Source organism: Paramisgurnus dabryanus, chromosome 15 (assembly GCF_030506205.2).
Source record: "Paramisgurnus dabryanus chromosome 15, PD_genome_1.1, whole genome shotgun sequence".
Classification (NCBI taxonomy): domain Eukaryota; kingdom Metazoa; phylum Chordata; class Actinopteri; order Cypriniformes; family Cobitidae; genus Paramisgurnus; species Paramisgurnus dabryanus.
The window spans coordinates 38,434,426-38,455,271 of NC_133351.1; the positions used below are offsets into that span (position 1 = coordinate 38,434,426).

The 20,846-nt window shown below is 43.0% G+C and overlaps 1 pseudogene; it reads left to right on the plus strand.

Moving 5' to 3' along the window:
• The window catches only part of LOC135758568 (uncharacterized), a 106,988-nt pseudogene extending 105,745 nt beyond the window's left edge, over nucleotides 1-1,243 (plus strand).
• Nucleotides 1,244-20,846: the final 19,603 nt, after the last annotated feature.

A 20,846-nucleotide genomic window follows, 5' to 3' on the forward strand; every position in this document is an offset into this window, starting at 1 on the left:
TCTATAAGAACTAAAGATATACTTGGTAAAATATTGTATTGTAGCACTATATTGGTGTTTTTAAAAAGTAAACATGTTTACAGCAAAGTAGTGATTAGCAAACAGGCTAATATCGCAAACAGATTTTATGTACAGTAAATATCTAGTCTTATCTCAAATTTGGTCATGTGTCCCTATTAATATTTACAATCTATGTTTCCTGAAGTTCTGTTAAAGCAATACTATGTATTTTTTTTTACCTTTAAATAATTTCTCTAAAATTATTTCAGTGATAGAACAACTTTTAACTGGACAAATTGTACTGTTTTTGCAACCTGAGCAGCCTCCTAGCTGCTACAAGCACACTCTGAAAGTGGCAGTGTAGGGTAGGAAACACAGCCCCGCCCCTCCCCCTGCTTGCAAAAGAGTGTCTGATACCAGGTACTGTTGCGCTTTTTAACCACATGGGAGAGCTGTAAGTCATTTTTACATGGAAACTACATAGTGTTGCTTTAAAATGTGTGAAAATTATTTATTTTCTGTGTTTCATCCTGATACAAAACAACACATTTAAAGGGCCAATATTATGCCCATTATTTTTTTCTAGGTTTTGTACAGTCACCATAATGTAATTGGACATGGGTTGCACAAATCTTTGCTTTTGTCTGTATGTTTACATCTTTTTCATCTTAAAAGACAATAGCCTGGTTTCATAGACAAGGCAAACTAAAATTCATGTTGAAGTTGTTTTAACAAAATCCATAGTCTCAAGATGCAAACAGTAATTTTGTGTAAATGCACATTTTTAAAAGCAACTTGCCTGTTCTAATTTTGCTAAGGCCTGGTCCTGGCCTAATCTAACTTGTCCATAGAAATTACCCCATTAAGATTTTGAGGTTGGTCCCATTTACTTCTGTTGCAAGTGACTAAATTTAATTGTTGCTGTTTAATGAAAAGTTTGGGAGATTATTTGTGATAATCAACATTGACACAAATGCTGTCCATCTAGCTTAACTTGCATGAATTGTGGAATATTCTTTTTAATGATATGTAGGGATGCATCATTTCATGTCTTCATTTTGTTTTCAGCCGCAGAGACACCACTTTTCTTCAGACTCTCAAGTTACAAATTGAGGAGCTCTTGGAGGCCTCCAATGGCTTGGAAAATGTATCCAGGCAGATTGAGGAGATTGTTTCCACTACACAGGGAGCAGCACAGAGGGCAAACCTAGTGACAGTCTTAAAGGAAACTTTCATGTGTTAACACACATTAACATCTCAATGCAAACAAAATGCATCTCAATGCACTAACCAAATTTCTAAACCAGAAGAAACAAATATGATGCTAAAAAGTAGTATGGATATCACTAAAATTATGTTTGCTAATTTATTTGCAAGTATGAATCTTAGTAACTGCTTATTTTAGTCATATATTGACTTTTCTTTCAGCTATCACTGAAGAACCAGTTCTCACATCATGCTGTAGGAGTGTGGTTGGATGCAAAGCCTGCATTCAGCAATGGATGGAGAACTCAAGGCAGTGTCCTAAATGTAGATCTGAAAATTTTGTCCTCAAAGAAGTTGCAGGGCTATCCAATGTTCTTGAAGTCACTAAGAGTTTAATATAGTTCTGTGTAAAGATTATGCATTTTTTCACTTGCTGCTTTTGTTTACGTAGTAAGGTTCAAGCAGGATATATGCAAATGTGAAATTTTCTAAAACCGTTCAGTGAATATCATTGAAGACATGTTAAAAAAAATTCTGAAAACATTCAGTTCCCTTTCAGTCGGTCACTACGACGTCACGTCGTGACCGACGAATTGGGAACTGCTTCGCAGGGTGACCTATCTACTTCGAGAAACTATAAAAACGCCAATGAACTTGGCATGCAGGTATTTGCATAATACCCGCCAGGTGCGTATATAAGCCGCAGGTGCATAATACCAAATCAGCTTTATTGCTTCGAAGCCGGCAGACATCTGATCTCGAGAAGCTTTCAAAACTGATCTTCGTAGATCCTGTTCTGAGAAGGGAAGAAAAAGATCTCAGCTTGCTGAAGTTGGTTGGGCAAAGACACCTCAGCGGAGGCTCGCAGTGTTTTCTCCACCCTTTCTCTCTCTCTCTCTCTGTCTTTTTTTTAGGACTTGAGTTGAGTGAGTGCGTTTGCCTCTCCCTGTGTGTTTCACCAGCTCGCACAAAAAAGTGATTTCCCTAAAAGAGCAGCACGTTTGAGCTTTGTGTCTTTTTAAAGACAGTCACTCATTCGTGTCACGGTCGGGTGCGTCTTTTTAAAGATGGCATTCCGCCCGTGCTCCGTTTCTGGATGCGGTGTGTTCATCGCTCCCCGGGATGGCCACGAGCGCTGTGTTTCGTGTCTGGGGCTCCAGCACGCAGAGGCAGCGTTGCGTGATAGTTCATGCTCCACCTGTGAGGGCATGACTATGGCGGATTTGCGGAGACGGGTGTCGTTTCTCCGGGAACGGCGCCCGCCTTCCAAGTCTGGTGCTGCTAAGGGCGCAGCTACCAAACTTGCGAAGGATGACCTCCGTATAACGGTGCTGGGTCGGTCTGCTGGTTCGTCCAGCAGCTCCCAGCACCCTGATTCGTTGCCAGCGGAGGTCCCGATGGAGACGAGCGGCCCGTGTTCTACGGTGTCCTCGCGCTCTGTCGAGCCTCCACCGGACGCGATGTCCACCGTAACGTCGGAGGGGGGGTTGTCAGCCTCGGATGTCGATCCAGATCCGCTCCCGCCTTCGGGTCGGGTTGCGGGTCCTGCGTTCGACCCCGAGATGGCAGCCATGCTCGCTCGGGCGGCGGCGGCGGTCGGCTTGGAGTGGACTGAACCTCCCCCACCTGAACGGTCCCGCCTCGATGATTGGTACTTCGGGGGTGCCAGGGCTTCTCAGTCCTCGCCCCCGGTGCCCTTCTTCCCCGAGGTGCATGAAGAGCTGACGCGGTCGTGGAAAACCCAGTTTTCCGCCCGGAACCGGCCATTTCAGCCTTCACCCCTCACCTCTCTTGAGGGTGGAGATGCCAGGGGGTATACTGGTATCCCGTCAGTGGAGCGGCCGGTCGCGATGCAGTTGTGTCCGGCCGGTGTCGCTTCCTCCTGGCGGGACCAGCCTACTCTCCCCTCACGGGCTTGTAAGCAGTCTTCGGCGCTGACCGGTGCTGCTTACAAAGCTTGTGGGGAGGCAGCTTCAGCCCTGCATGCCATGGCATTGCTGCAGGTTCATCAGGCTAAGGCTCTGAGGGACCTGCACGCGGGAGGTCACGACTCGGCGGAGTTGTCTGAACTGCGTGCGGCCACTGATCTGGCGCTTCGTGCAGCCAAGAAGCAGACTGAGGCCATAGCTCAAATCATGCCGCGTCGGAAGCGTCCTGCGCCTGCCCCGTCCACGTCGGCGCCTCAGCCTGCTCCTCGCCGAGGGCGTCCTGCGGCGGCCGCCTCCGTTCCTCCCCGGGGCTCTTCTAAGAAGCGAGGAACCGGTCGCCAGCAGCCCGCCCCGCCCGCTCAGCCCGCTCCGAAGGGTGGAAAGAGGAGATCGAAGCGGCCCTGAGACGGGCGACCTAGAGATGGAGGGGATCGCTCTTCGGGAGATGGTGAAGGCACCACTCCCCCCACCGGAGGAGGGCCGGTTGGGGAATCCTTTGTTTCATTTTTCTGTTCCGCCGACTTTTCAGTCGGCACCCACAATTCCACAAAAAGAGCGAATTTCACTTCCATCTCTAGGTCTTCAGATGAGCGCCGGAGACACGAGCGGGCTCATAACCCCCCCTCGTTCTCCGACTCATCAGAGGAGTTCGAGAGCAACGCACGGGCTCATAACCCCATCGCGCTCTCTGACTTCTCAGGGGAGAGAAGACAATCACGGGCTCATAACCCATCGTCTTCCTCCCCCTTCGCCAGGTGCATCGAGTGGCGTGAGGTGTCTTCAGCAGAGCCTCCCTTACTCACCCACCCAGCAGCGGACTCAGGCGAGTGTTATCATGCACAACACTGCTGTCGGTGCGGCCAATACGCACACACCGGCGATCACCTCCGTTGCGCCCGCCGCGGGTACACCGATCGTGCCTTTAGTCCCTCTCGCACGGTGTCTGGGGGCATGGGAACAGCTTCCCAGCCCGTCGCGTTGGATTTTACGCACGATTCGTCTCGGCTATGCGATCCAATTTGCCCGGCGTCCCCCCAAATTCTCCGGCGTTCGTTTCACTGCGGTGAGAGCTGCCGATGCGCACGTCCTCTGTGCGGAGATCGCTGTTTTATTGGCGAAGGAAGCGATCGAGCCGGTCCCTCCAGCCGAGATGAGGTCGGGGTTTTACAGCCCTTACTTTATTGTACCCAAGAAAACCGGCGGCTTGCGACCGATCCTGGACCTGCGTTCGCTGAACCGTGCACTTCAAAGAATGCCGTTCAAGATGCTGACGCCCAAGCGCATATTTCCATGCATTCGTCCAAACGATTGGTTCGCATCTATCGACCTGAAGGACGCGTACTTCCACGTATCGATTCTCCCCCGGCACAGGCCGTTTCTCCGCTTTGCGTTCGAGGGGCGAGCATACCAGTGCAAAGTCCTCCCATTCGGGCTCTCTCTGTCTCCCCGTGTATTCACCAAAGTAGTGGAGGGGGCTTTAAAACCCCTGAGAGAGAAAGGTGTGCGCATTCTCGCGTATTTAGACGATTGGCTCATAATAGCTCAAACACGTCAGACGCTGTGCGATCACAGAGATTTAACTCTAAAACACCTCTCTCGTTTGGGTCTTCGGGTCAACTGGGAAAAGAGCAAGCTTTGCCCCGTGCAGAGAATCTCTTTTCTCGGGATGGAACTGGACTCGATCGATTTGACAGCTCGTCTAACAGAAGCGCGTGTACAGTCGATTCTGACTTGCCTGAATACATTCAAGAGCAAGAGCGCGGTCCCGCTGAAACAATTTCAGAAGCTCCTGGGGCATATGGCAGCAGCCGCAGCTGTAACTCCGCTCGGACTGCTTCATATGCGACCGCTTCAGCATTGGCTTCACGATCGAGTCCCGAGGAGAGCGTGGCTGCGCGGCATTCACCGTGTTATCATTACACCTGCGTGTCGTCGCACTTTCACTCCGTGGTCAGACCGTGCGTTTCTCCGAGCCGGTGTGCCTCTGAGACAGGTCTCCAGGCATGCAATAGTATGCACAGATGCTTCGGACACGGGGTGGGGGGCCACGTACGATGGGCTTGCGGCTTCGGGGGTCTGGACGGCACCCCAGCTGCATTGGCACATCAATTGCCGAGAAATGTGGGCTGTATATCTTGCGCTCGTCCGTTTCAGCAACGAGTTACAGGGCAATGATGTATTAGTTCGCACAGACAACACTGCGACCGTGGCGTACATCAATCGTCAAGGCGGTTTACGCTCGCGTCACCTGTCGCATCTCGCCCGTCATCTCCTCACTTGGAGTCAGAAGAATTTGAGGTCTCTTCGTGCCATTTACATCCCGGGCACGCTCAATGTAGAGGCGGATGCGCTCTCTCAGGCTGCGCATCCCGGCGAATGGCGGCTCCACCCCATTGCGGTTCAGCAGATTTGGAGACATTTCGGCAAAGCGCAGATAGATCTGTTTGCTTCCCCAGAGACGACCCATTGTCGCCTGTTCTATTCACTAGCCGACGACTCGCTCGGTGTGGATGCATTGGCACACAGCTGGCCGCGAAACATGCGCAAATACGCGTTCCTCCGGTGAGCCTCATTGCGCAAACCCTATGCAAAATCCAGGAGGACGAGGAGAGCGTGCTGTTGGTGGCACCGTATTGGACAACCAGGAGTTGGTTTCCAGAACTCTCTCTCCTCGCGACAGCCCCTCCTTGGAAGATTCCCCTGAGGAAGGACCTTCTTTCTCAACAAGAGGGCACATTATGGCACCAGCGCCCCGACCTGTGGAACCTCCATGTGTGGTCTCTGGACGGGGCACGGAGGATTTGAGTGATTTACCGCAAGAGGTATCTAACACTATTGCTGCAGCGCGAGCGCCGTCTACGAGACAGGCTTACGCGCTTAAATGGAACCTGTTTGTCGACTGGTGTTCTTCCCAAAGTGAAAACCCCCGAGAATGCCCGATTAGTGTTGTGCTTTTATATCTCTAGCGCCGTTTGGAGAATAGGCTGTCACCATCCACTATTAAGGTCGATATCGCTGCGATATCAGCTCACCATTCACCCGTAAACGGTAGGACAGTGGGTCAGCACGACCTGGTCATTAGATTTCTCAGAGGCGCTCGAAGACTGAATCCTTCGCGTCCTCCCTCTATTCCTCCTTGGGACCTGTCCTTGGTGCTGAAATCCCTCCAGGAAGCCCCATTTGAGCCTCTGCGTAGTGTGAGTGTTAAATTTCTTACTATGAAGACATTAACTCTCCTCGCTTTGGCTTCTGTTAAGAGGATAGGGGATATTCATGCATTTTCGGTCGACGATTCGTGCCTTCAGTTCGGGCCGGCTGCATCCAGCGTAACACTGAGACCCCGGCCCGGCTTTGTGCCCAAAGTTCCCACCACTCCTTTCAGAGATCAAGTAGTGAACCTGCAAGCGCTGCCTTTGGAGGAGGCAGACCCAGCCATGGCTTTGTTATGCCCTGTTCGTGCACTACGTGTGTATATAGACAGGACGCAAAGCTTTAGGACCTCAGATCAGCTCTTTGTTTGTTACGGTGGTCAGCAGAAAGGAAAAGCTGTCACCAAGCAGAGGATACTATAGCCCTTGCATATCAAAAGCAGAATGTGCCTTGTCCGTTTAATTTATGTGCCCACTCTACACGCAGTGTGGCATCATCTTGGGCACTGGCTCGCGGTTCCTCGCTAACAGATATTTGTAGAGCTGCAGGCTGGGCGACACCTAATACGTTCACAAGATTCTATAGTGTTCGTGTCGAACCGGTTTCCACTCGGGTTCTTTCTACTAACTAGTTAAGAATGCAGAGGGTCGGCTCGTGTGTCGGCTTGGAGCCTCTATTTTGGTGCTGCACATTTGCACCAATATGGAAGGCCATCGGGGAAAAAACGTCTCAAAAACTGTTTTTGCCTCTCCTCCACCGCCCTGATAGCGGGTGTTGCGGAGCATCCGCTGTCAACCTATCACTGATGTATTCTCTGTAAACCTGTGTAGGCTAGGCGTCCACATCTGTCCCCTACGTGGGGTTCATTTGTGTGTATACTCCGTGGGGTACTAATCCTCCACGTTTTCCTTAGCAGAGCCTGCTCTGCATCTCTCTGCATACTATGTTTTGTTCAGAGACTTCTTATGAGCAACCTTTCGGTTGTTTCATTTTTTTTGTCATCCATTCAACCTTCTTAGGGGATGGCTTCCGCAGTGTTCTAGCTCCGCTCAGTTTAGACGCTTCCCCAGTTCGCTGCTTCACTATCGTGGGTTAAGGAACAGGTAGTGACCTGGCAAGGCGGCGCCGGCATTATGCAAATACCTGCATGCCAAGTTCATTGGCGTTTTTATAGTTTCTCGAAGTAGATAGGTCACCCGCGAAGCGGTTCCCAATTCGTCGGTCACGACGTGACGTCTCCGTTCCCTTCCTTCAGGGAACGAGGGTTACATACGTAACCGAGACGTTTTGGCTGCATGTGTTGTTGTGCATATACAGTTAATAAAATTTTTGCAGATTACATTTTGCATTGTACTAACTGGCATGCAGGTACTTAACTGTGCAGATTTGTTGAGATTTAACACCCAATCCCAGGTTCCAATGCACTTTTAATTTGAGTTGGAGCTAAGCTTTGCAGGACCGTGTCCCTGACAATAGTGCTTCAAATTATTCTAATGCAATTTATCAGTATGAAGTATATTTTAAGAAACAGCTCATGACAAACATTTAATGCATAAACCAGTAGGAATTAACAATGCCTTGATGGAAACTAGAGTGAAATTTGTTAATTTTTGAAGTAGACTTTATAAAGTGCAAATGGAAAGTTTAAATTTTTTTGTGAAGGAACAAAGCTGGGTTGTGTGAAATTTGTTCTTATACTCGTTATCAGCCTATTCATAGCAGTACAAATTAAGCGTATACATAAGTTGTAGCGCAAACAGAGAGGAATCAAATATCATACCCCCTCTGGTGGACAACATTCGGCATTACGGTCTTCATTGCTCAGATAAGGTGGTAAGTCAAAGGGATTTATTTTTCGGATTGATCTTCATCCATCTCCGACCAAATAGATAAGACACACCAACGCATATCAGACCATTCTGAAGCTCTCAGATCAATTTGGTAAACATTACAGCTCCAGCAGGAGAAAGTCCAATCTTATATGGCCACTTCCTTAAGGTCGTAAACTAATTTTTAAAATTATTTACGTGTTATATCCACCTACTTGGTATCTTTAAATCGAAATAAAAGAGTGGAGCGTGACAAGGACATATTATTATGGTAATGTGTAGCCTATTGGTTTTTAATTACACATTAATTCCGAAGAGATGGAACTACTCACAGTATTTATCAATAATACATGAAACAATTACACAATATATAAAATACAAAATATTCTCCTTACAAAAGTTTTTAAGGTTTTACAACAAACAAAATATCAAACCTATATTTTTAAGCTATGATTTCCACAAAATAAACATGGTTTTGCTACAATAAACCATGGTTGTTGATGGTCAATGTGCCAAAAACATGATTACTACACTTTAACCTTAAAAAAAAACTTATTTTAAATACTTATTTTAAAGAATGTCAGCAACGATAGCTTACATTAAAGGTGTCGCTTACAAAGTCACATGCAGCATTAATTATGAGAACGTTTTGCTGCTTCGTTAACAGTGAGTGGTTGTTAAAGAAAATATTTTAATTAAATTCAAGCACTTGATAAATTTTCGTAAGTGACAAACTGTAATAAGCAATAATTAGGTCCCAGCAACATATTTCTGCATCAAATGTCATTACTGTTAACTGTAGGCGGCACTTAAAGGGGCTGAATGTAAGTTAATACTTAAAAAAAACGTTAAATTTCATTTGTACATTTATGAGCCAACCATAATGTAATAGAATGAATGACACCTTGACTGTCCAAAACGGTTGTCTCTATCGGTCTGTAGGCTCAATGTGTGTGTGGAGGAGTCGGGTCCCAATTGGCGAGAAAATTCACAGAATGTGACGTCATGCACGTTCTCGTCTACTTGGAATTACAAGCGTACGTCAACAGCAGCCATTAGCAAGCAGCGGCAATCGATAGCACATTTGAAATGGACTTTGCGGACGGAAAAAAGCGACCAGGCTCCAGCAAAACACAGACACCCACGGGAACTCCCCGTAAGTAAAAAAAAACATCTAATGCGGCGAAATTAGAGAGTGATCAGCGTCGGGCGAAGACAAGAGTAAATTTAGGACTGCCGTTTGATTCTTGGAGGGAGCTCCGGTCAGCGCTGTGTATGAAAACGGACCCCGAGCTGGCTTTCTTTTTACTGCAAAGGTAAGACATTGTTATATACAGGACATTTACAATATATTTTTTGTTTGTTTGTTTTTGTGGTGTAATGCTAACGATAGCATGCTAACCAAATGTGGATGCTAGGTAGCCAGCCACAGGACCGTTTCAAAAGTTACTGTCTTATATGAATTATCTTTATTCAGAGTATGAGTGCATTAAGATACTCCTTAGAAGTATTAAAATAGCCAAAGAAGTACTGGTTGGGTTGTTATATGTTGGCTTTTTTTGCTAAATGTATTTATTGATTACCTCAATTCCTAATTACAGATTTACTATCTTTCTTTAGTTACCTTTCTCTTTATCTCTTTCTCTATGTCCCTTCCTCTTTATCTATTAAAAAAAACTAACATACCCTTGGCTATGTATATTGTGTTGGACTTGATGAGACTTTTTCCTGTGCACTTATGTATTGATGTTATTGTGTTGCCATAATTGCTTCTATTGTTTACCTCGCTTTTAAGTCGCTTTGAACAAAAGCATCTGCTAAATGACAAAATGTAAATGTATTGACTAGTAAGGCTAGGCATGACACAAACTTTGTAACTATATACATAGAAACTAACAAAAGTAATACTTGTAAATGCCATCTGTACTACCAGCTTTCTAACAATGACTATTTGTTTACAGCTATGAGAAAACAACATTGTCAGGAGGAAAGGGCCCATCTACATCGACACCTATTAAGGTGTTAGAATTGCCAGACCTTCCAAATTCCATAACTACAGGGGAATCAGACAGGAATGTTTTATTTTATCCTCCCCTTACTCTACTGAGAATGCACTTTAGAAATTAGAATTACTACTATGCATAATGGCAGTGTCACAGTGTAATTTGACTGTTGATGACATTCTGTTCAATTCGGTTAATATGTGTGGTTTGGCTATGGCACAATGTGTTAAGTTTGTAATACCGAAATTCTATTTAAACAGGGATGACTTCCAAATAGCATGAGTACAACTGCTGGCAGAAGATCCAGCATTGGGGCTATTGAATGAAAGGTAAACATCTGTGTCATTATGAATAAAATGCATATCTTTTCATTTTTCTATATTGTGACATTGTAAATTTTGTGTTCCACTTATTTATACTATTTGTGTCTTTGTAGCATCAGATCACTTGAGTTGCGTGATAACTCGGTTCTCATAGATGAAAAGCAAGCCAACAGCCTTGAGAACAGTGTGTAAGTTACAAATGATCAACACCATACTTTGGCTTATAAAACGGTTAGTTCCAATCCTTGATTCTGATTGGTCAATAGCTGTGCTTTATTCACGATAAAACACGGCTATGACCGCTTCACCCAACGGTTCTATTTATCACTGAACCCTTAGCAACCACACGTCAAAGTTTGAGAATGTTTTGTTGAGCTTTCATGCATATTACACATTGAAACATTGTTGTTCACCATCAGGGACTATTTTTTCCTAGCGGAAGGAATGGTTAAAAGGGATAGTTCACCCAAAAATGAAAATTCTGTCATTTTTCTCACTCTCATGTTGTTGCAAACCTGTATATATTTCTTTGTTGTGATGAACACAAAGGAAGATATTTTGAGAAATGTTTGTAACTAGGGATGTTAACCGATGACGGCAAAAAGTTGTCGGTTGTCCGTTAAAAAAAGGGATCTGTAAATTAGGCTATTATAGACAGTGGACTAAACGCTACTACAGTTAGTCATCTCTTTCTTTCCAAGATCTTTTTGTGTGAAGTGAACAAATCCCTCACACTCAGTTTTTCATAACTGGTCTGTTTGTACTTTATAAACCAATAAAAAAAACATTTGGCCTTGGTCACTACATTTGGTTTTGCATGCTCACAAGGTTTGCGAAAAGTAAATGCTACAGGCTATTTTTTGATAAATTCCTTTATTCGAATAGTAAATAAAATACAGCAATAAAATAATTAAAATTAAAGTCTCTCCTGGTTGTGTTCCAAATTATTAACATTTATGTCTTTTAGGCTAACAGTAAAGTGCAGAGTAAGTTTTGTTTCTGTAAATCCTCAGCCATGATTTTTACCACTTTATTAAGTTTTGCTTTGTAAAAAGCATTTCGTTAAAGTGAATTTCGTTTTGTATAAATTGTATCTTAATTTTAATAAATGTTTCATCAACCAAATGCATGTATTTAATAAATAAAAAGCAAATATAGCAGAGTATATAATTACCGGTCCGTGCATGAAGGCGCCGGCACGGCGCGTTCACTTGCATTGCATTGTTAATTAGAACGCACCTCATCATAAATAAATAAAACTCAGCGTAGGCCTATATGCCTCATACAAGCATTAAATATCTTTGCTGCATTTGTTCTACAACAAACACAGTGCGAGACCTGCTTTGGCCGGTGCGTCTTTTACACATTCTGAAGGTGCCCGTTTAATCCATTGGTTTTATCTTGTTGCAGTCTATTAGGCAACATTCCACATAAGATGGGTTTAGATTTGGAAATACATTACATCTATATTTCAGTGGTAACAGAAAAGGTGATGATGATCATCCTATGTCTTTATTATTACTACCCCAAACTAAAGCGCAGTCTCTTCTGAGCTGTCATTTTCTTAAATGAGCCGCGGCAATTTTCAAATGAGATTCACAAACGCCTTTATTTTCAAGTTCAACGCGATCACCTAGTACCTAAACTATTTCGAAACTAAGCACAGCGCCGCGTTTGCGGGACTTATGTTTCGCGCTGTAGGGGATTTAAAAAGTGTTGTGAGGTCTGTGTGTGTGTGTGAGCCGGAGGCAGAGCGCAGAGAGATGCGAGTTGCGAAATTGCAGGCGCGGCTCGAAATGGCTATTATTTTAAATAGCATAGCATATTTTAAACTAATAGGCCTATCGGTTAACCGGTTTCAACCGGCTAATGAGGCTCGGTGGCCGGTCAAGAAAATTTTTCGTTTTCGCCGTCCCTATTTGTAACCAAACCATTTGTGGACCCCACATTAGTGATGGGAAGTCCGACTCTTTTTTGTGAATCAGTTCTTTCGGACAGTTCGTTTCAAAGAACTGGTTAAAAAAACAGATTCACCAGTTCTTTAACGTACTTTACGTAATGACGTCATTCGCATCTAATACTATCATCCAGGAGGGTAAAATACATAAAAAATTCAAGTAAAGTCGTGTATGGTTGATTTATTATTATTTAGTTGTCCAACTAAAGCACATTCAACAACTTTTAACAGAAATCATGATCAAGCTCATAACAACTTAAAATATAATCTGCACACACACACACAAACCTAACAAATACATTTTAGTCAAAACTGTGTTTAATATAATTAGCTGTACCATGCATATTTCCCGTAATTTTTATGGTAAAATTAAATAAACGTACTTTATGTCTGTCAATCATCTTAGTTCATGTAGGCTACAGTATTAGCACAACTCACTGATGTCCGTACTATTTGGCTCACACATGCTGCTCAGTATCCACAGTTCTTTAGTTAATCGGATGCGTCCGATAGAAACTGTTCTCAAATCAGTGAACTGGTGACTCCATAAATGCAGCAACCTGTTCCTGACTCGAGAGTCGCTGTATCGTGTTTTTCAGTAACACATGCGCAGTATTAATGGCTCATCAAGTCGGACGCGTCCGATATAAACCGTTCTTGATTCAGGTATTCATTTTATCAGTGACTCTGGAATACCAGTATGTTTGTTGCACATGCTCAGTATCAACAAAATTCACCATGTCTCGGTTCAGTCAGTGATACTGTTGGGGAGAGCTTCTACCAGTTAAGATATGGATTACTCTCTCTTAATTAGAATCGGAATAACTGTCGAGCACATCTGAAAGTGAGGATCATTGCTGTCTCGAGAGACAAACTTTTTAAATGATTCAGTCCGATTAAGTGTACTGATTCAAGTCGTTCACTGAAAAGAACCAGTTTAAAAGAACGAAGTGGACATCACTACCCAACTTACTTCAATGGCATAATTTTTCCTACTATAGAAGTCAATGGGGCTCCACAAACGGTTTGGTTACAAACATTTTTCAAAATATCTTCAGTTGTGTTCATTAGAACAAAGAAATTTATGTAACAACACGAGTGAGTAAATGATGACAGAATTTTCATTTTTTTAGGTGTCCTATCCAGGGCCGCCTTAACCTAATGTGAGGCCCTGGGGCTGAGAGGTTTTGGAGGCCCCCCATACCCTCAATTTATAGTCTCATTTTGAAAAAAAAAGTGTAATATCTATGTAATCTACATCACAAAATGTAGTTTTCCCTCTTTGACCCAGAAAACACCATATTATCATTAATAACATATCACTGAGCCCACTTGAGCATAAACACAAGACACTTTATTTAACAACCACAAACAGCAACTTGTGGTGAAAATAAAACCAAAAGTATATATGTTTATAAGCTTTATGTTTATATAGTTTTTGGAATATACAAATTTGCAGAAAATTGCCACTAAATGCTCACCATAGTTGTAAAAATATAAGAAGTTAAAGTTAGTTTTAAAGTGAAAATGCATTAATGTTAACAAAAGATAAGTCTTTATAGACAGAATCTTGTTTTTAAATCAGTTATTTATTTTGTAGGCTATTGAAGAAATAGTATGCATTGTATTTAGTATTTTACGCATGTAAAACAAACACGTATGAATATGCACAAAACAGACAGGGAACATACCTGTATATAAGATCTTTAGATAAGGAGATTATAAATATGAATGGTGCGATCAGGGGATGATCATTTGAGATGGTCTTGTCACGCTTTGAGTTGCACATTTACCGTTGCGTCTTCTTTCTAAACCAGATGTGTGTACTGTGAGCTTACATCGCGTCAAACTACAGCGCTCCAGCTGCGCACGTGTTACTGATATAAACGCGAGTAAACTTAAACTTTATAACAACGAACAGCATTAATGTTCGGGAACCCCTTTTTTATTTGGCGGCACAGTTTCTTGCGCACGGTTGGAGAGACTTCTGCATGCCAGAGACTCAGACAGCTGCACGAGCACAGAGAGAGTGAGCGCGTGCGCGAAAGAGAGAGAGAGACCTGCACCTCAGTGCTTATTATGAAATTTCGGAAATCACTCTTTCATTTGTTGGTGGATTATTTCCCGTTTCTCTGTCACACTCACTCTTACATGCAGGAATGCCAAGTTGACAACGCGCACTTAATTACATTACACGGAATAGAAAAATCTGTTACGTCTGATATTTTATTTCACAGTAAGTTACCACAGACCAATCAGCAGCCATGTAACGTGCAGTTAGAGTGATTGACAGACAACCTGACAAGTTAAAAAACAAAATGAACGTGAACTTGGGAGGCCCCTGAACTTGGGAGGCCCCTGGGCTTCAGCCCAGGTAAGCCCGTGCATTAAGGCGGCCTTGGTCCTATCCCTTGAACTTCATGAAAGTTGCACTAATACTTTTTTACTTGGATATTGTGTGGTAACTGTTTTATAAACGAACGCAATAAGGTACTCTAGGCAAGTGCTGTTTCGTGATTAAGTAACTGCAGAATAAGTAACGGACTCCGCTTCACGTCTTGCCTAACGACTGCCTTCAGCCGTTACTTATTCACAAAACAGCACAGCCTCTCGTACCCTATTGCTTACTTCTAGCATGTCAATATTGTTAGTGTGCAGTGTATGTGCAGTACTGGGCAGTGTGACCTTTGATAGAAAAAAAAGAACAGTAAATCAAATAAATTCAACAATACTGACAAGTCACAAACCTTTGTGACTTACCTGGAGAGTCCATTCTTCCATCAGCTAGAAAAGAAATAATGAACCTTGTAAACCTGCACCAAACTCTGACTGTTTTCAGTTTATTGTCTAAACTGAAGCTGATCATGTATTATCAAGGTTCAATTAGTTAAACAGTTGAGTAAATTGCTTGACACTGTCGTTTCAAACATCTGAGGCCTTGTTGATCAACAGAGTTTAGTACTTACCAAGGGCAACAACACTATCTTTTGCACAGGAGGCATCTTGTATAGCGTAGAAAGTGGTGGATGACACCATTTTCATGTTCATAAACTGGAAGAGGAGGGCGATTTTGGAATAATTGTTGCCAGACAGAAGAATGTTTGTGGATAACATGAAGTCTCCCCCTTGCATATTATGCTTTAGTAATGGCTGGCTGTTACACATCCACAGTTTATGTCCATGTGGGCAATGCTGTATAGAAAAGAGAACAGAAATATTTTATAAAAATGCTCCAGTTTTTTTACAGGTTCTTTTGACAGCTGTTCTCTGTTACAAATAATTTGATACTATGCTAGTTACAACTGATAATGTAAATTCACCCATTCCAGAACAACTGCAGTGCCTCGTGGTTGCAAGTTGACCTGAAAAGGTGGGAGCCCATCACATTCCACTCCCGTGGTCCGGTCAATGTAAAAACATTTGTTGATTGGCAGTTTCAGAAAAGAGACCAGTTGGATAAGGTTTTTGTGGAAAGCTATGCTTGCAGGCTGGTAAATCAGGTCAGTTTCTGCATCGACACGAGCAAATGTAGGGAAGTTGGGAATGTCTGTTGTGGGAATGTCTGTTGTTGGATGATGAAAATCTTCCGAAAGGTCTGGCTCTTGAACTGTCTCCTCGCGGTCATACATGTCCAGGACAGCCTCTTCAAGGCCAATGAGGGGGAGGCTGTCAATGTTTTTCTGTAATGTCCCACTAGCACTGTGTAAAAAAAATCATAAAAAATTAATATAGACTATTTTCCAGAGAACTATATAAAAAAAACTCAATCAGCATTGATTGATAGTTCGCGAGCTTGTGACATTGCCACAATACATACCGCACATAGATAGGTGGGACATAGTCTGCATCAGATGGGTCTGAGGCCAGTTCGTCCAGCAATTCTATCCTTTGAAAGCAAAAACAGGGATAAATAATTTATTACTTCACACAAACTGTTATGGAGCAGGACACAATGGACATCATCAGTGTTGTCACTGTGGACAAGAGGCAGACTGACCGTAAGAGTGTGGCCATGGAGAAGTATGCATTCATAAAGACCTTTGATAGACTCATGGGGGAGCTAAACATCAAAGAAATTGTAACCGATACCCACGTGCAGATTGCTTCTCTGATGCGTAAAATGAATTCATGATTTTTTTTATATTTGAGGGAGAATTTTTTTTCATGCGTGTTATTTGTTGCTCATTAGATCCAGAGAAAGGGAGTTACAAGGACCAGGGTGTAGTCCATTCCCTGGACATCTGGCATGCAGCTAAGAATCTGACCAAGAGACTACATGCGGTAAGACAAAAACACAGTTTATTTGGTTTATTTTATTGAGTGCTTTACTGTTTAACAGTTTTTCCTAAAAACACTTTTGACTTTTCTCCACAGGCTGGAACGACATCGGGTCAGTCACAAATACTTGTTTGGCTGAAGGATGTTGTCAACCACTTTTGGTTTTCTTGTCAGAAAGCACGCAACCGGGAGGAGTTCATTGTAAAAGGGGGGGTTTAATGGTATTTCAAGCATTCTGACTTATTAACACAGTTATAGAGTTGTTTCCTCATGCTAAACGTAGGCAAAGTGTCAAAAATGCAGTTGGGCGTGTTTCAGAGTATTTCTGTGCCGAATACACTTCGCCAGGGTTCGTACAAGTTTCGGCTAATTTTTTTCGATTACGGTTCTAACTGACGTTTCAGGGGTTTTCGATACGTATCACTTCTTTATATGGGCTTCCGCCGGAAAACTTCCCCTGGAAAACCCCGCCCAGCCGTCAGTCAGCGGGAGACGCTAGAGCTTGCTAACAGCTTATCACGCCACTCAGCTTTGTTTAATTTCAAAAGTCAACAATGGCACAACAAGAAGTGTGTTTTTGGATGTAAGGAGAAGACATCCAGCCTTATGGAAACAATGGATATAGTTTATTATTCGGATTAGCAGCGGAGTTTTGCGTGTGTGTGTTTGATGCGGTGGATTTTCATGACGAGTTACACGCGGTAAGTAAGACTTGTGTCTTATGTTGGAAATAGGCGCGTGTATATTATATAAATGACACGAACATGTAGTGAATCATATGTTAAAACAGTGTTGTATAGTGTTGCATGACTCGTACTCGCTCCTCCCGTGTTATAACTCCTCCTTCTTCATTTTTTCGTACGTTATCGGAAAGATTCGGTAAAGCTAATCTTTCTTTTATAAATCTGATTAAACTAAAGACTCTTCAGAGATATAAAGGATGTCATACTACTCCATAGGTACTCCAGATTAATATCAGAAATGCAGAAAAAGCGTGTGTTACGTGAGCTTTAATATGACACACAAAAATACATGCAGTAATCAGATGAAACTTGATCATTTCAAATTTAACTCTTATAATATTGGCGTCCTCAGTTGTGTATGCTATGACCTGCCTATGATGTTGTATTTTAACTTCACACGCATTATGACTATAATTTACTTTATTATTCAGTGTATCTGGCGAGGTGTTTTGCACCATGTTTGTGGAGAGCACGAGTTGTCTCTCGGCAGATGCCTCCATGCACCTCTGGATGAGGAAACCGCAAACAAAGAAGTCATACCACCTGGCTCTGCTGCACATGAGGCTTTGTCACTAATTGTACTAAACAGGAGATTCTTCAGTTTTTATAGTTGCTAAAATATGTTAGTACAGGCCAAGGCTGATTCTGTGAATAAAATGTTTTACATCTTCAACAACAATTAACTTTCCAAATGAACTAAAAACACAAATAATTGCAATGTTTTATTCTTTGTACATACAGGCATAGCTCTTGCGCTTGATATTTTCTGAAGATAGCTGATCTTTGGAGAATCTCATAATCTTTTTGTCCTGTAGGTCAACTTCTGAGTTGGAATCCTTCCAAAATCATATCCTTATGTATGCAGGCAAGCGGTTTTCGATTTCTCCTCCTGTTTATGAGGCTAGGACTCTTCTAGCAGCCTTAGACTACAACCATCATAACCACCGAGCAGTGCATGTAAACCAGAAAGGCAATGTTTCGTAAGTCACTGTTTTAAATTATTGATATTTGTATGTCCTGAAAAATGTGCTTTTCTTATTTTGTCAACTAATGTCATATGTTGTTTTGCAGACAAAACGAGTCTATAGCAAGAAGTCACAGCGCTACCGTGTCTACACAGTGAAGGAGCAAAAAGACTACAGTTAAATCCCTCAACTGCAGACTAAAATATTACAGAGTCGACTTAATTCAGCAGGGGGACTCCCAAGAAGGAGGAGTCTTAGGCCAGATGACCCTTGGGCCCTTGGTCTTCTCCCTGGAATTGTACCCCCACCTACCGCTGAGTTGGCCCAGATACAAGTCTGCAGAGGACAGGTAGTTCAGCCACATGCCCACAGTTTTTCGCATAGAAACTATTATTTCTAGTAACACACATGGTTATTCTTGGTCTCGTTGTCTCTCCAGGATATGACATCAACAACATGAGCAAAAAGCAGCAAAAAGGCAACAGTGGCTAAAGTTTAAAATTTGTTTATTATAAACTTGTTTATTATAAAATAATTTATTTATTATAAAAAAGAACACTGAAATATGTACATAAATGTTACTTTTCAATAAAAAAAATTCAGAATGGCTTAGGAACATTTTTATTTTCAGATGTGGTAAACTGTACATTTTAATTTACTCTAAACGGTGCTTCTTTGAAGCCAACATAGTTCCCAAATGGGTCAGGGAATGTGTCTCTTATTCGCCACACGCAGCAGCTTGGTATTACTAAACGATTCCCTGTGCCCAGACGTCCATGCTGCCAAATCGTAGTTTGGCGATAAGCAGAATATCGATATTCTCGGTTATCTGCCCCAGGGTCTTGGCTGTCATGGAGTGCAAGGATGTCGTTACATGTCTGGCGAGCTAAGCGGAGGATGCCTTCATCCAGACAGTACAGTTCCATGTGGGCGCTCCTGCTGAGACAATTTCTGGATTGTGTCTGCAGCATTTGTCCTCCAGATCAGTAGGCATTATTCTGCAGTTAAGACAGGTGCACCATGTTGGCTGACCTCTGTTTGGTGTGGCTGGTCCTGGTGTGGCCTGTCTGTATTCCATTACATCTAGAAAAACACCTGGCAGACGAGTGACCACCCTCTGAAGTACCTCATCCTTCTCCTCCAGGGATAGCTCCTGTAACTGTGCCTGAAAGTGTAACAGCAGTCATTATTTATTTTACATATGTCTATTTGGGTGTGTGCTGTTTTCTAGATGTGACCATTATGACAAACCTGTATCTCTGCTGTCCTGGCAGCAGTCAGCTCCTCCACTCTCAGTCTGTCCTCTTCACTGACAGCTCCTGCTCTTCTTCTTCCCCTTCCCCGTCCTCTTCCCCTGCCTCTCTCTACTTGCACCTCTGCCTCGCCCCCTCCCTCTTGCTCTCCCTCTGGCTCCCCCCTCCCCCTTCCAGAGTCACTGCTCTCCTCAGAACTCTCCTCCACGGGAACTTGAAAGTCTTCAGAGCTGTCCTAACAGAAAACAACAACTAATTATTGGGCTGGGCGGTATAACGGTATATTCCGTTACCGCAAAATAAAATGTCAGACGTAACAGATTTTTCTATTCCGCGGAATGCAAATAAGTGGGCGTGGCTAACTCTGCCCTCCAGCATGTTAGACTGAGTGTGACGGAGAAACATGTAAAATAGTTCACTTATAAAAAATGAACGAGTTATTTGTGTACTTTTTTTAATAAGTAACAGTGAATCCACCGCGGGTCACACAGCGAGACTCTTGTCTTGCTCGCTCTCGCGCTCTCTCCCTCCTCCTCATGCAGCAGCCGGCCGGTCTCTCACGTGCAGAGGTCTCTAAGCAAGCGCAAGGAGCTGCGATGCCAAATAAAGAGTTCTTCTCGCACACAATGCTAATAGTTGTAAAGTTTTCTGAACTTTAAGCAAGCTAAGACAAATCTCGCGTTTATATCAGTGATGCGTGCGCTGCTGGAGCGATGTAGTTTGACGCACCATTTGCTTATACAAACATATTTGATCGGAAAGACGAGAAAGAGATGCAAATGTTAAGGTCTAATAGAAAGTAAAGGGCGTCAAGACCTTAAAACAAACTTTATGATCATCACATCATAGCACCTGCCACATTTATAATATCTAGAGCTTTTCCTCTCATATACAGGTATTTATCCAGTATATGAGATATATATGAGATATATATGAGACAAGTACGGCTCGGTGTACTAAATGCCGCACCATCTGAAAGCAGCTGATGGCGATTTTCTTCTAATCCAAGAACCGGCTTTACTGATGAAACACGCACGAGAATCCCCAGATATATATCACCCAGCCCTAGTTTACCTTACCATAGTGTTATTGATATTCTACAAATACTATAGTAGTACAACTACAATAGCAATTTTACTGTATCTAAAAGTAAGCATAACGTCTTCAACATGTTCAACTATATAATATATTGTTACTCTTCAGTAGTCAAA